At 37.0% G+C, this 14,839-nt stretch overlaps 1 long non-coding RNA gene across 1 annotated transcript in view; it reads left to right on the top strand.

Annotated features, from left to right (window-relative positions):
• LOC129146873 (uncharacterized) overlaps positions 1–14,839 on the top strand; it is a 286,809-nt gene that overhangs the window by 188,375 nt on the left and 83,595 nt on the right. The window contains exon 2 of the long non-coding RNA XR_008554188.1: positions 5,729–5,813. This is a non-coding gene — a long non-coding RNA (uncharacterized LOC129146873). The remainder of the gene's footprint in view (positions 1–5,728; positions 5,814–14,839) is intronic.

Here is a 14,839-nt window from a genome sequence, read left to right as displayed (position 1 = left end):
GAGCAGTGAGCAAGACAGGAGAGGTCTGCTGCACCATGTGGGTAGCTCCCTGGCCCAGGATTGTACTCGTGTTGCTGTGGCTGCGGATAGCTTCATAGTGCTGAGACTTAACCTCTTGCAGCACCAAGGAGGCCCCTGGATAGAATTTATTAACCTGATAAATGGTCATTGTTTTCTACTTCTGGTTTTTCAAATGGTTTGGGGAATGGAGTTATGAGTATAAAGACCTTTGACCTATAATGTTGAATTAATCTATGATCATACATGAATCTTAGTTGGATATACCATTAAAATTATATATTTTGAAGTTATAAGGCAATTTAAAAATCAGCTACTCTGTCTTCTCAAGTAAGAGATATGATACATAATATTGAGAGAAGTAAATCCTTCAGTCATGGTATACAGAGTGCTTGTAGCAGCTATAGAACTAGAGCTAATCAGAGTGTTCCTCCATTAAGCTTCCTGCTTTAATGAGTATTACAAAAGCAATGAAGGAAATATAAGGTTGTCCTTTAAGATGGAATGTCTGTGGTCATGGCCAGCCACAAAGTAAAATCTCAGGATGTACACAAGTGGAAATATACACTTGTATGCTACTTGTATTAATGTGTGACTGGGGGGTACCCGGTAACCCCAAACTGTTAGAGATGTACACTCTGAAAAGGACATGGCCATCTGTGTGCACAAAGGCAAAGGAAGCATGTTCTTAGTGTGAAATGTTTTTAATAACATTAGTGTACATAGAAAGAGAAAGAAAAGAATTTCAAATAACATTTTCCTAATGAAACTCCCCCAAATACGCATTCTCTGATGGGCAGTTGTCAGACAGATAGGCTCAACTCAAAGTAAGGCTGCTGAGGCCCAAATCTTGCCAAAAGTCTAAAGTACCTCTGGCAATGAACCATGAGAAAAGGGTTAGGCAGGTCCCAGTGAGCTGGGGCAGATGGAGAAACTTAAAATTCAAAATATACCACATAATGAAACGTGAATTCAAGATAAGTCATCATTGTCTCTGCCAAGGGCCAGGAGCAGACTCCCCACGTGTCTCTCACCCATGTCTGTCATCCAAGAATCTTTTTGAAGTGTCTCTTCTCCACATGTCTCTTCCAATTCCCTAGATGCAAGTTACAGCTGGAAAAGTAAGAGCGCGCATGTGTTCAATAGAAGTCAAGCATGGCTGCTTAACTCTGCGCCAATTCCCAGCAACACCCCGTTACATTCAGGTAGTCAAATGCATGACATCCTGGGAATTGTATTTCTCACACCTGAGATCTCTTCAGCACGGAAATGGGAGTGGAGTCTTCAAAAATATCAGGGAGTGGAGTGTTCAAGACATCATTCACTGACTCAGAGTTTGCTCCTGACCGTTCATTTAACACTTGTGACTTACAAAACTAATAGGCCGATAATTATTTAAAGTCTTTGCTGTAGCTCCAAGGGAAATAGTCAGAGTACTAGCTATTGAAATAATTGTCATGGGTTAATCTTTTTGGTATTAAAATCAGCTATAAAGAGTCCATTGTTTAAATATGCAAACTTTAGCCATGAGGACTGTTTCTATGTGTGCTTGTTCTTTGAATTATATAAAAGTTTTTCCAACAATTCTTGGAATCTGGGAATTATATTTTCATTAATAAATTTCTCCTATTAAGTAGGATGTTCAATTATGAAAGAGGTCAATCATCATGGACACCATTAGATGGCAGTATGACACAAAACTGTTTCCATTAAAAATTAGTTTCCAGTACACATTGTGTTGATAGTAAGATTTTTAATTTAAAAATCTGAAATACAAATTGGAGGTTCTGCTGCAAGAGAATGAGAGAACAGAGAAACTAGGAAAGAGCAATGAGATCATGAGATCATGAGAGCTAGTAAGAGGAAAAAGGTGATTCTAGGATTACAAACAGGACTTCTATCTACGTTGCTGATGCCATGAGCTTGAGATGTAAATATTGTGATATTTGGTAAAATGAGGACAAAATTATTGTATTAAAAAAAGTAAAAGGAGAGAGAGAGTCATTTATTCACTCTGAATTCTCTCTAACTTCAAAATAAAAAAAGTTACACAAAATCCATCTATCACTCTATGTGGAAAGGACCAGTAATTAGAATTTATAAAAGTTGGGTATTTACCTAACTAAAATTTTGTACGATAATGATCTCACATGTTGAAGTTCTTTATTAAAGAAAAAAATCAATTTTAATCTGTTTTCAAAATAATCCAATTTTTTTGGAGACAGGTATTATTTCATGCAAAATTTGAATATAGTTTTTGGAATGCAACCTACTCTAAAGATTTGACATCCCAGTCTATAAGAGTTAACAAAAGAAAAAAATTGAGACTACAAACGTTTTACATCCAAAAATTGTTGGGAAGGGGTACAATAGACACCTTACTTAGGTAGTATTCTTAGCTAATAGAGAAATACTGTATTTCCAGGTAGGACTACAGAGGTGGCCAGCTGGGAGGTTCTACTCCTTGTATCATTTAAATTGGTCAGTGGTGGGTGTGAGTTGTGAAGGGTGCAATGTGCTGCTACACTTGAGCCCTTTTCAGTTCTCTGCTCCTTCCTTTGTATGGCCAACTCCCGACATAAGAGAGAAAAGTAACCTATTAGGACCAGCTCAATTTCACGGCATGATTTAGTGAGGCAAGATCCTCATTAATGCCAGGGACTTTGTGGGGGCTCAGTGGCACTGCTTTATAAACATAGTTTGTCCAATACCCAGATTTAACTGACAGGATCTTTTTTCTCAAATTTCTTCCCCATAGATTTTTGTCCAGTTTCTCTAGTTGAGTATTATTATCCACATTCATGAACTTTGTTAAATTGAGAATGTAATCATTTACGTGTATCGAGATTTTTGAAGCTAACATTTCTCCTCATCCTTCCAGAAAACAAAACAAAACAAACCACTAAGGACCTGCCCTGTATTGAGGGTGCCTGATTCTTTCATGCTCCAGGGCATATTGTTATCAGCAGCTGTGGTCAGGGGGAAAAAATCCCCATCCCTGTGATGTAATACAGTACAATTAGGCACATAATGTAGATTTTATGCTTTTCTGTGCAACATCTGGCATGTAGTACTTTCTAAAACCAAAGCTCAGAGAACCAGACCTCCTGTAGCATTTTAATATCAACATGCCTTTTCACATATTAGTTATCTAATGTTTGTGCCAGTTTTTTAAAATATCATATCCTAAATATCACCTCTTAAATGAGTAAATTCAAAATGCCTGCCAGGGGTTATATGTGGGTTTTTTATGGGGGGGGGGAATCGGGGGTAGAGGGAGGCTACTAATATCTGTCCTAATCTAAATACCAAATGAATTTTAGATTGTCATTCTTGCCTGGAATTAGCATTGACCCTTGGGAAAATCATTGTTTATATATTCTTTTCAGTTCCTCAGAATTAAGAATCAATCTATTTAAACCTTGTTGCTGAAATTATATTGGTATTTCTTACATGTTAGGAAAATGTGTATAGAGTTATTACTTTTGTCCATAGAGAAAAAATTAGCAATGAAAGTTTTAAACAAATCATTTCCAGGTTCTCATAAAAAAAGAATCAAAGCACTTGGGTAAAAGATAAAATATTAGCCTGAAATCCTTGTGAACAAAAAACTCTATCACTGAAATCCATAATCTCCTCAAGTAGGATGAAGGAGTTTAAAATAACTGCTTTAGCAAAATGTTACTTGTCACAACATGTTTATAGGATTCCATTTTCTAGTAAAATCCACATCAGAATAAGCAAGAAATTAAAAAAAAAGAAAACACAGATTACACAAAAATGAAATTAAGGATAAAATGAAGACAGAAAAAAAATCACATGAGTGGCATATTTATTATAATACTGTAGTAAAAAATGTTGGTAAGACATTCACAAATGCACATGTAAAATGGCTTCTATCAATTTATAAAAACTTGGCATTTAGTCATGATTTCATTAATTCCATTGAAAATTTTAAAAGTAAGTTATGGAATTGCTACAACTGTAACATGAATGAGCTCTAAAATATTAGAAAATTAAAGTAAAAGGGCTTTAAGTTATCTGGGTAATTTTCAACACTCTCAGATAATTGCTTTAAGATTTATTAATAAGTTTAATGAAGAGATTATCTGAAACTTATTTTAACATTAAAATGTCGGTTTGAGTCTGAACAGTAGACTCAGTGCCTTGGTGCTATTTTGGTAGAGGGATTACATAGGCCTTAGGGAATTATTTTTGAACTCCTGGGGTCTTGTTTTTCTCATTTAGGAGAGTTGTTTACAATGAAAGAGTTTCTCAGGTTGTTTTCAGCTCTAAAATATTGAGTCTACGGATACTACCATAATACCCTTTAATTGCATGGTGACTGCCATGTATTTTTTGAGCATTAAATCTTTTATTTGTATATTTTGGTACTTTCACACCATAGTGGTTCTTAATAAATATCAAAAGCAATGGTCTCAACACCATAATATAAACCACCTTAGAAACAGATGGTTGTTGTCCTGGATATATGTGTAAGTAGAAGGACAGATGGGCAAGACTTATATTCTAACCCTGGAACCTTCGAAGGGGTTAGATGACATGATTGATTTTTTTCCTATACTTTTAAAGGCAATTTGGTATATAAACAAAGAACAAAGCATTTCAACTGTGTGAAACAATACATAGGAAAAGAACTAAGTTCTAACAATATGGCAGACTGACAATGAGATCTACTTCCCCCTAACTAAAACTCATGAAAGGTTGTATAAAATATAGTGGTATTGTTTTAGTAAAAACATAGTAAGTGAGAAACAAGAAAATTCCTCATTGCAGAGTCGAGGAGAATACCCTGAGATGGAATATAAGCTAATGAATTTTAGCTCGGGTTCTTGGGATGTTGACATTTGACTATAGTTCCAAGACAGTGAGCCTCAGGCTTACATGAGGGATGGAGGATAAAACCAGGAGCCTGTAAGGACCGTCTCTTTCCTGTGGAACAGCCTAGAAAGAGTCAAGAATGCTTGTCTTTAAATAAATAAATAAATCTCCCATGAGAGATAAAAGCCTCAAGTGTGGAGATCAACTTTATATACCCATGTTTTTGTATGATTCCCAAGTAGAGAAATTGATGGGCTTTGTATTCCTAGATCAACAAAATCTCTGGGGCATTCTATGAAAGCAGATATTGGGTTGTTTCTATAGTGTACAGTGCTCAAGATCACCATAAGGAGGAAAAAACCCTACAAAAAACAGCAACAACAGTAACATTCTAAATGAAGATAAAAATCAATATTCTGGAAATTTTTCAGCTATCACAAAATAATTCTTTTCCTAACCTTAGTAGTATATCCTAAAGACCTCTCTATCTGATCTGTAATAGCCACATAAAAGATTTGGTAGCCATAATTATGAGATGATATTTTTATTAGTGTAATGTCTTAATTTGATTGTTAAAATATATGATGACTCATTAATGGAAGAGTTTTCGGACCAAGTTATATTAGAAAGCAAGGATTGTTGAGCAAGAAGTAACGATACAGTGTGTCTGTAGAAGTACAAATAACCTTACTTTTTCTTCAAAAATATCAGTGTGGGGCCCAGAAGGGGGTCAACAGTCAGCTCTCAGCAAGAGGGGGCAGGGCTAACCAGGGGCTGCCTTCAAAGATGGTTGAAACCCAGGGGGATTTTCATCATAGGTTTTTGGCATTGGAAGGTCTTTGAAGATTTTTGGATTTTCGCTTAACAGGTGTTCTCTTCGCCTGCTGCAGCCTCTGCTGATCTGAAGCCACACAGCTCAGCACGACTCCTCCTACCTGCTTGGCTTTCTGGAGGTAAGGCCCCAGGAACGCTCCCCTTTTCATCCACTGATTACTTTTCTACGGGAGGGTTTCGTCTCCCTCTTCCACTTTCCCACCCACCCGCTGCCAACTGGTACCCAGTGCTTTAAGGATGAAAACCTGCTCTCAATTACATCAGACAGGGAAAGCCTCGAAGGAGAAGTAGTAGGATGCAGAGTGCCCACTAGATGGCAGAATTGATTAAGCAGATGGTGTGTTAAGGCTGTGAACTCACAAAGCCTATGGGAAGAGGGTGCTCTCCTGCCCTTGCATCCACATTTCCCAAGACTCCTCCCCACCTGCCTCCAGGTGCTGATTCAAAGCCGGCCTGCCATGCTTTTACATTCCTCAAGGAGGTGGCACTTTAGGGAGTGGCATTATATTGTCTGCAGGCCGGTGGCGTTGAATGCTTTGCGATGCATGTGAGGGGTAGGTATGCCCCTTAAAGCTCTATTTCGGGAAGGGGTGGCTTCCAGGTCCACTCACCCAGGAAGCCAAACACTGTTCAAGTTCGCCAGAATATTGGCAGTGTCCCTTATCTTGTGTTTTACAAACTCTGAATTCTCTGGTATAGCAAATTGTCCCGGTCTAAGCAACAGAAACTAGACAGATTATTCAGTTAACAGCCTGGGTTTACACTGGCAAGTTATTCATTGCCTTGTCAGCATCCATTGGTTTTACAGAGTACCTCAATATTAAAACAAACATTATGAAAACATATGTAAGAACTTGGCCTTCAAAATGAGCACTGAATTTTGTTCAACTCTAATTTGGGTTCATCTCACACCCACCCACTTACATAGATTTGCTGCATGTAGCCAGTTCTGTTTGTCAACGGTTCCATGCTGTTTAGACGCACATAGACTATTTTAGGGTCTGAAGTTTAGACAGTTCCTATCTGTGCGCTCCTGCTCTTCCCTATGGCTTTTGTGTCAATAGCACTGGAATTCTAAGTGATGTTGAAACCCTTACAAAAAGATACAAAATATTTATTACTATGTCAGCACTGGGTCTACATTATCTCATTTAATCATTTCAGCAAATCTAGGCTCCAGATACTATTACCATCTCCTTTGTGTGCATAGAACTGGAGCATAGAACAATTAAAAACTTGCAAGAAATATGCAGAAGGAATTTCTTTCTGCGATGGGAATTTTCTTTCCTTTCTTAGTTAAACTGAAGCACAAGAAACATTACACCTCTATTATCCTGACTTTCAGGATAAATTTCAAGTTCTCTACTTTTTGGCTTTTTTTCTTTAAGATTTATTTTTATTTATTTATGCATACAAGAACTGGAATACAGCCAGAGGTGCAGTGGGTGAGAGGATTCACCAGAGAAGAGTCGGGAGCAGAACAGGCAGATCTATTGAAATGCACTGCTGAAGGGAGCAGTGGGCAAGACAGGAGAGGTCTGCTGCACCATGTGGGTTAGCTCCCTGGCTGGGGATTGAACTCATGCCATAGTGGCTAGAGGTAGCTTGATAATGCTGAGACTTTAACCCCTGTGCGACCAGGGAGGCCCCCCTATTTTGGAATAATTTTAGGTTTAGAAAAGTTACAACATAATACAAACCTTCCCATCAATCCTTCATTTTGTTTGACTGGCCTTTCTAACACCCTTTGTATTTTTCAGGATCCAATCCAGGATCCCATGATTCAAGTTACGTGCTTCTCTTTATCTAATTAGTGCTGACATGTGAGGCAGCGTTTCCCCCTCTTTCTTCTGATCCCTATTTACTCTGCCATGAACCACTGTCAGAGAGCTAGTTTAGATCTTGGGGCTGCTGGCTCAAAAGGGAACCCATGTGCGGGAGCAATCTCAGGTTATGCGAGTGCCTGAAACTCATTTCCTACTTCTCTGCTCCCCCACCTCATTGTGCTACTCAGAAAGAGAACTTTTCATCCCTTTGTAAATACACATATATATTTACATTATTTTGCCTTTGAAGAGATGCAGTGGGTTTCTAAAGTATGCCTTGACACTGGTCATTTTTACTGTTGTTGATTTATCCAATAAGTGAGGATCTGCCTTTCTTGGAAGACTATTAAGTCTCCACACCATCAGGAGGGTTTTTGATATATGGAATCTAGGTAGCCATGCTTGGGTGTTCTTATTTTGTTTCTTTACTAGTTTTTCAACATCCTGAGTTGTTCAGTATATAGCAATTAAAGGTACTACAGTTCCCTAGTGGTCACACAATATAATTATTAGCTGAATAAGAATAATGCCCAATAAATATAACATGAAATATTATATTATTGTGTAGCAAATGAGGCTGCTGCTTAGTTGCTGTCTCTGTGCTTGCAGTGTGCCTGTAACAGTCACCTAGATAGGAAGCTTATTTTAAAACTAGAATCAAAGGCAGCAGGGGTGGGAATCAGCCTACATTAATGAACTATTGAAGCCTCTCTTTGGCACAGATGGACATTAAGTCATTGGTTAGATCTCTGGTGATTTCTCACTTGAGAAATGTGATGAAAATAGTATATTCTGGCTAATAGCAAAACCTTAGTTACCTGTCAAAATACTTTCTGACATAGAAGCTTAAAAAATATTTTAGAACCTATCTTGCTAGAGTTATTGGAAGTAGTCACACCAAGAATTTGACTTGGCAGTGACTCTTTAAGGACAGGTCTTGATAGTGCAAACTTTGGAATTAACCTGACAGGACTTCTCTACCATCATCACCTGTTTTGGTCACAATTAACAAGCTTCTCTTATGACTCAATATAGAGATGTGAGATAAGTGACATATAATTAAGTATAGGTCTTTTCTCAATTTGATTAGGTAATTATGTTGACTGTTCTCTTTTGTTTGTGAATCTCTACACTCTAGTCAAACTATATATTATATCATTTTTTAAATAGAATGTCTCAGTGTCATACTAATTTCTGTTGCAAATGAGACTGATAGCAGATCTTGATACTTATTACTCCATCTTATAATTGGAATTGACATTACCAAAAATATAATTCACTTTTTTTACCTTTGTAAAGGAGTTGTATCTATAAAGTCAAAAATACATGTTGAGTGACTCTTATGTGTTTACTTAGTGCCATACATTTTGGTTTGTAATTTAGTTAGCATGCATTTGTTGGACACATTCTTTGTGCTGTGCAATGTGGGAGTTTGAGAGTAATGAACTCATAACCCTTAAATTTTTTAGTGTATAGTTTGGAGAAAATAAGGTGGAAGAGAGGAAGGAAAAGCAAATAAAATAGGACAAGTTAAAAAAAACTCTAATTTCAGTTATTATTTTGTGAAAATGTAATCTGGTTTATGTAATTTGTGTTTCCATATTAAATTGCTGTGTTTATGGATCATAGAAGGCTTGTGTTTAGAAGTGTATACTATTTTGTTAAGAGTTGGATTAGATGATTTTCCTACCTGACCATGTGAAGGTAGCATAATTATTTGTTCTCTGAATAGGGACTTGTTTGCATGATCACACATTTAATTATTTATTAAATAAATTGTTAGTAGCATTCTTTACTAGAATGAAAAGTATTGGGTTGGAATACTATAGATGCTATCATGGACAGTAATCACAAGAGCATAGTGGACCAGGAGTCCTATATTCCTTCTCTTCCTTGCATTAATACCACCACTCACAAGCTTGACCGAAAATCTTTTAAGCTCAAAGTAGAATTTCAATGTAGCATCTTGGTAATGCCTCAGTGTTTTCTCCTTTTGCATATGACTATTATACAATAAATGGAACAGAAATATTTCCAGATATGTCCAAAAGCAGAAGGGTTTTGTGAAGCTGTATTCAACAAAGAGGGATTTTTAATTATACAAAAAATAATCAGTGGTGCCAGGATGCTAGTTTAGGTTCTATTCTAATCAATTCCAATTTAGAATCTAGAGAGGATGAGAAATTCACTGGAATTGCCCTGGTCATATATATGCAGCAGTCAATTATATTAAGTCAAAGACAGGACTCTAGAAAGTCTAGTTTAAGTCTCTGCATAGATGAAATTAAAAATATGCCTCCAGAATTATGCACAGTCAATAGAAAAGATTATGTAGATCAATTTAACTGGTGAGGAGACAAGCACTTAGGACTAGTTATAAGTCTTCATGGAAAGCCTGGAATTTGCACAGGATTTTGAAAGATAGGTTGGTTTTAGAAAGTCTGGAGAAGAATTGAAGTAATTTCAAGAGAATAACATGGTGAGAATAAAATTCCAAAGTACACATCCCCAAATGTGCCTCAGAAATAATGGTAGAGCTGTTTTACATGGTCACATGGGGAAATAACATGACAAAAGCAAAAGCAGACCTTTAGTGCCATGCTAAAGAGATCAGACTTGGTCTTGAAAGATACGATCTTGGAAAGATACAATTTTAAACAGAAGAATGACATGATTAAGTACTACACTAAATGAATGTTAATTTGGAAATACAATAAATCTGATACAGAGATTAATAGAAATAGGATAATAAATTGAAAGGTTTTTACAACAGACTAGTTGTGTAGCCAGTCTAAACCAGAGGAGGGAGAATTGGAAATATAAGGAAACAGAAGGATATGAGAGATGATTCAAAGATAAAATTGATAGTGTAAGATTTTGTGCCTGATTGGATTTGGGAGATAAGGAAATTTGAAACGAGCAAGAATGCTCAGTCTCCAAGACCGGGGAAAAGGTGATTGATTTAAACTGAGATTAATTAATTTAAACTGAGAACAGGAATACCAGTAGTACAGGGCTGTGTGAGAAAAGAAAGTCTAAATGACATCCCAATTGAGAGAGTAGGTGATCTTGATCTTGAGTTAATGGTTATCCAAATAGAGATGACCAGAAGTGCCATTCTCAATTACCTCCATGGGTATAAATACAGCAGTTCACCATTAAGAATAAAAGGCGCGGGGCCTCCCCAGTGGCACAGCAGGTTGAGCGCAGCACTGTGAAGCTGTCTGCAGCCTCTGCAGCGCCGGTTCGATTCCCAGCTGGCCAGGGAGATCCCCACATGGCACGGCAGACCTCTCCTGTCTCGCCCCCTGCTCCCCTCAGCAGTGTTCTCAGTCATCTGCCTGTTCTGTCTCTGGTGAATTCTCTTACCCTCCCACGTCTCTAGCCTGTACCCTAGTTCTTGTATAAATAAATAAATCTTTAAAAAAAAAAAAGAATAGAAGGGGCAGAGAACAGACTCCCATCCTGAATTGATGACAATGCTTCTGTTAAAGCCTTTAGAATATTTAAAAACATGCCCAGACTTTCAAAATTATGGTTACTATTTTTTTCTACGTAACTGTTTGTCTTCTGTGAAGACCTGCCACATTCAATAGCCATATATACATTAATAAAAGAATAATGATGAAGACTAATAGAGTACACGAGCCATGTCAGTGTACAGCTCAGAGCAAATCAAAACAAAACTGTGTAAAGACAGTATGAATCCACATCTGAAGCTTCATGGTTCTTAACTAGTTTTATGTTAATGAAACAATTATTGGAACACACAAATCCTTTCTCTTTAATTTGATAAATTGAGTGACATTGTGAGTTAAGTGAACCATTGGTCTGATAATCAGATGCAATTGGTATCAGAGGATGACAAGTTAACAGGCAGCGCTTCTACAGAAAATAATGGCAGTTGATGCTACTTTCTCAGGTGAGCGGGGGAGCCCCAACAGGCCATTGCTACATGGGTCAGAGAGACGAGGGGTCCACATTGCTTTTCATCTAAGTGGATATTTTAAGACTGTTTCTTTGGAGGCATGTTTACTAATTTCGTACCTATTTTTCCTTATTTCATAAACACTGTCAGCACTGTGTTTGCTTAGGCTATTTCAAAATCTTAACCTATTTAGCTAAGTATTGAAGTGAAAACCCCTCAGGTTTCATAGAGCATTGAGTTCTAATGTTGGTAATTAAAGGGTCATCTTAGGTCTTCTTTTTCAAGTTGCATTATCTTGTGGAGATATTTTCACAAGCTGTTATTCTAGCAGAATAATCCTCTAGGGTTCTGCAGCTTGAGATGCAAGGCCTGTGCTTTTTCATATGTGATTCAGAGAGAATATTACATGCTACCCACCTGCTAGTAAGGGAGAGAGAAATAAATGATCACAAAGCCCCTTGGAAGGCAAAGAAAAATGGCATTCCCATTGATTATTTCTTTATATTTTGTTTTATTTAAAATTTTTTAAATAAAGCAGTACATTGAATACATGAGATACATTGATTTGAACATGGGGCTTTATTTCTTCCCCCTTAGAGATATTAGAAGAACACTCAGAATATGTTCATACTATGAAAAATAAGTCTAGGATCTAGGAATAAATTTGTCTATGCCAGGGAGATTACCTCTTAAAATGCCAATGATACTTCAACTCTGTTAATTTTATGTTCATTGGTTGGATTTCTTGATTTTTAAAATCCACTACATATATCTTTGGCAAATTTTTGTGTGCACACACAGATCTGTTCATTTAATTTTTACAACTACTTGTGGTGTTGGCATTGATTCAAGTTTTGAAGATAAAGTGAAATGAAGGGTAATCATATAATTGATTATACAACATGAGAAACTTTTGTGAGGGAAAGAGGGATTTATTAGTAATTAATACAGGACAAGAAATATGAACAAATCTGCCCTAGACTGGAAGGTATAGTCACTTTAGGAAAGAGACTCGTCAAAATTAGCAATTTTTACCAAGTTAGCGCAGATTGAATGGGGCAGAGGCAGAATTAGGTTCCATGTCTCCACTACTTAACATTTTCTACTACTCCTCCCCCAAATCAAAAGATTTGGTGATTTTCTTGACTTCTATTATAACATGATCAGAGGAAAGCCAATCAGTGATGTTTCCTACAAAATAGCAATGCTGAAGTATATGTCATGTTTTTGTTTATCTTTGCTTATCAAACTTGAAACACATCAGGTCTTCATTAAACATTTGTGGATTGAAACCAATCATATAGCACAACACTTCGTTATCTTAGATGCATTCTTTTAGATGGTAAGAAGTTTTCTGCTTTTAAGAGTTAATGATTGGTGTGTGTGTGTGCACACACGTGTGCATGTGGGTGAATGTGTGCTATGTACTATGAGAGTTCGAGAGAGAGAGCATGTGAGGACCTGAGACCAAAAATAGCCATTCCTTCATTGTCAACCTTAGTTTACTATAATTTGAACATAAATGTTCTTAAAAAAAAAGGATGAATGTTAACTAATTTCTAGGCTTACACAGGAAGAGAATCACATTGTCTAGGAAGTTAGCAAAAGAGTAGCCTTGTTATTTTTCACTATTTCTTCAAAAGGTCAGTTCTAATGCCAGTTTTGTTTTTTTTTTTTTTTTTACCTTGTCAGTTTTTTGCACCTTGGCTGACTGCACAGACAGTGCTAATTGGAAATATTTTCCTTTTGTGGGACCTTCTCATCTAGGTGAACATTTTAATTTCGTTAACCGTATTTAATTATGAAACACATCATCTGCGAATTAGGATCTACTAAGATAAATGGCCTAATGAGAGGTATGGAAAATATTAAGGAAGACAGATCAAACATTTTAATCAAGATACATTGAATAAAGTTAAACCCCAGGTGAACATTCATAACTTTATTCTCTGGACCTCAGATTCCCTACCTATAAATATGGCTAAATTAGTTTAGAGATTCAGCATTTTTAAGGGATTCCAGGCATCTACATTAAATCATTATGTTCACCACATCATTTTTTTTCTGCCTGAGCTGGCCTTCAGAAAATAGGTAGGTCTGCGAGGTTTGCAGTCATCAACCAGACAGGGCTTGCTCGGAATGTGAGAGGTACAATTGTGTGATGTGTTGATAGTATTTTGTGTGACTTGTTCCATATCTCCAGTGGTCTGAGGAGAGATTATGTTTCTGGCATTCTGGTACACACAAGATGACATGAAATATATTGTTGACTCGGATGCACTGTCAGCACAGGATAACAGGCCCACGATCTGACTTCTGAAGGTTGAGGTTAAGCACCAGCTTGCTCTCAAGAAATCTTATACATGCTTAAAGATCTCTCAAGGTGATATAGAGCTTAAGCTCCAAACTCATGTTTCTGTCTATAGACAGGTCTATAGTGGTGTGTGATCGATAATGGTAAATATGCCAGACTAAAAACTAGAAAATCAGATCCAGGTGATAATCTTTAGGAAGAGCAGCAGAGTGACAAACAATTGTCATGTTTGTTAATTTAAAATACAAACTATATTGTTCAATAAATGGTGCTGGGAAAACTGGGTCGCTACATGCAAAAGAATGAAGCTTGACCACTACCTCACACCATACACAAAAATCAACTCAAAATGGATTAAAGAACTAGACATAAGACCTGAAACCATAAAATACATAGAAGGAAATATAGGCGAAACACTACGGGATTTGCACATCAAAGACATCTTTACAGACACATCACCCAAAGCAGTGATAGTGAAGAGAAAGATAAACAGCTGGGACTACATCAAATTAAAGAGCTTCTGCACAGCAAAAGAGACAATAACAAAAACAAAGAGAAACCCCACCAACTGGGAGAACATTTTTGCACCCAACACTAATGATAAAGGACTGATCACAAAAATCTGCAAAGAGCTGATGAGACTCAGCAACAACAAAGAAAATAATCCAGTCAAAAAATGGGCAGAAGAGCTAAAAAGAAACTTCTCTGAAGAGGAAATGCAAATGGCCAACAGACATATGAAAAAATGTTCAACATCACTTGTAATCAGGGAAATGCAAATCAAAACTACCATGAGATACCATCTCACACCAGTGAGAATGGCACATATTAAAAAAACTAGCAACAACAAATGTTGGCGAGGATGTGGAGAAAAAGGAACTCTTGTGCACTGTTGGTGGGAGTGCAAACTGGTCCAACCACTATGGAGAGCTGTGTGGAGATTTCTGGACCTACTAAACATAGAGCTTCCATATGATCCAGCAATTCCACTCCTAGGTATTTACCCAAAGGACACAGAAACATCAATTCCAAAGAGCACCTGCACTCCTATGTTTATAGCAGCACTGTTTACAATAG

This window comes from Talpa occidentalis, unplaced genomic scaffold (genome assembly GCF_014898055.3).
Source record: "Talpa occidentalis isolate TD23 unplaced genomic scaffold, MPIMG_talOcc4v2.1 talOcc4.5, whole genome shotgun sequence".
Lineage (NCBI taxonomy): Eukaryota > Metazoa > Chordata > Mammalia > Eulipotyphla > Talpidae > Talpa > Talpa occidentalis.
The sequence above is the reverse complement of the archived record's forward strand: the minus strand, read 5'-3'. Positions and strand labels throughout refer to the sequence as shown.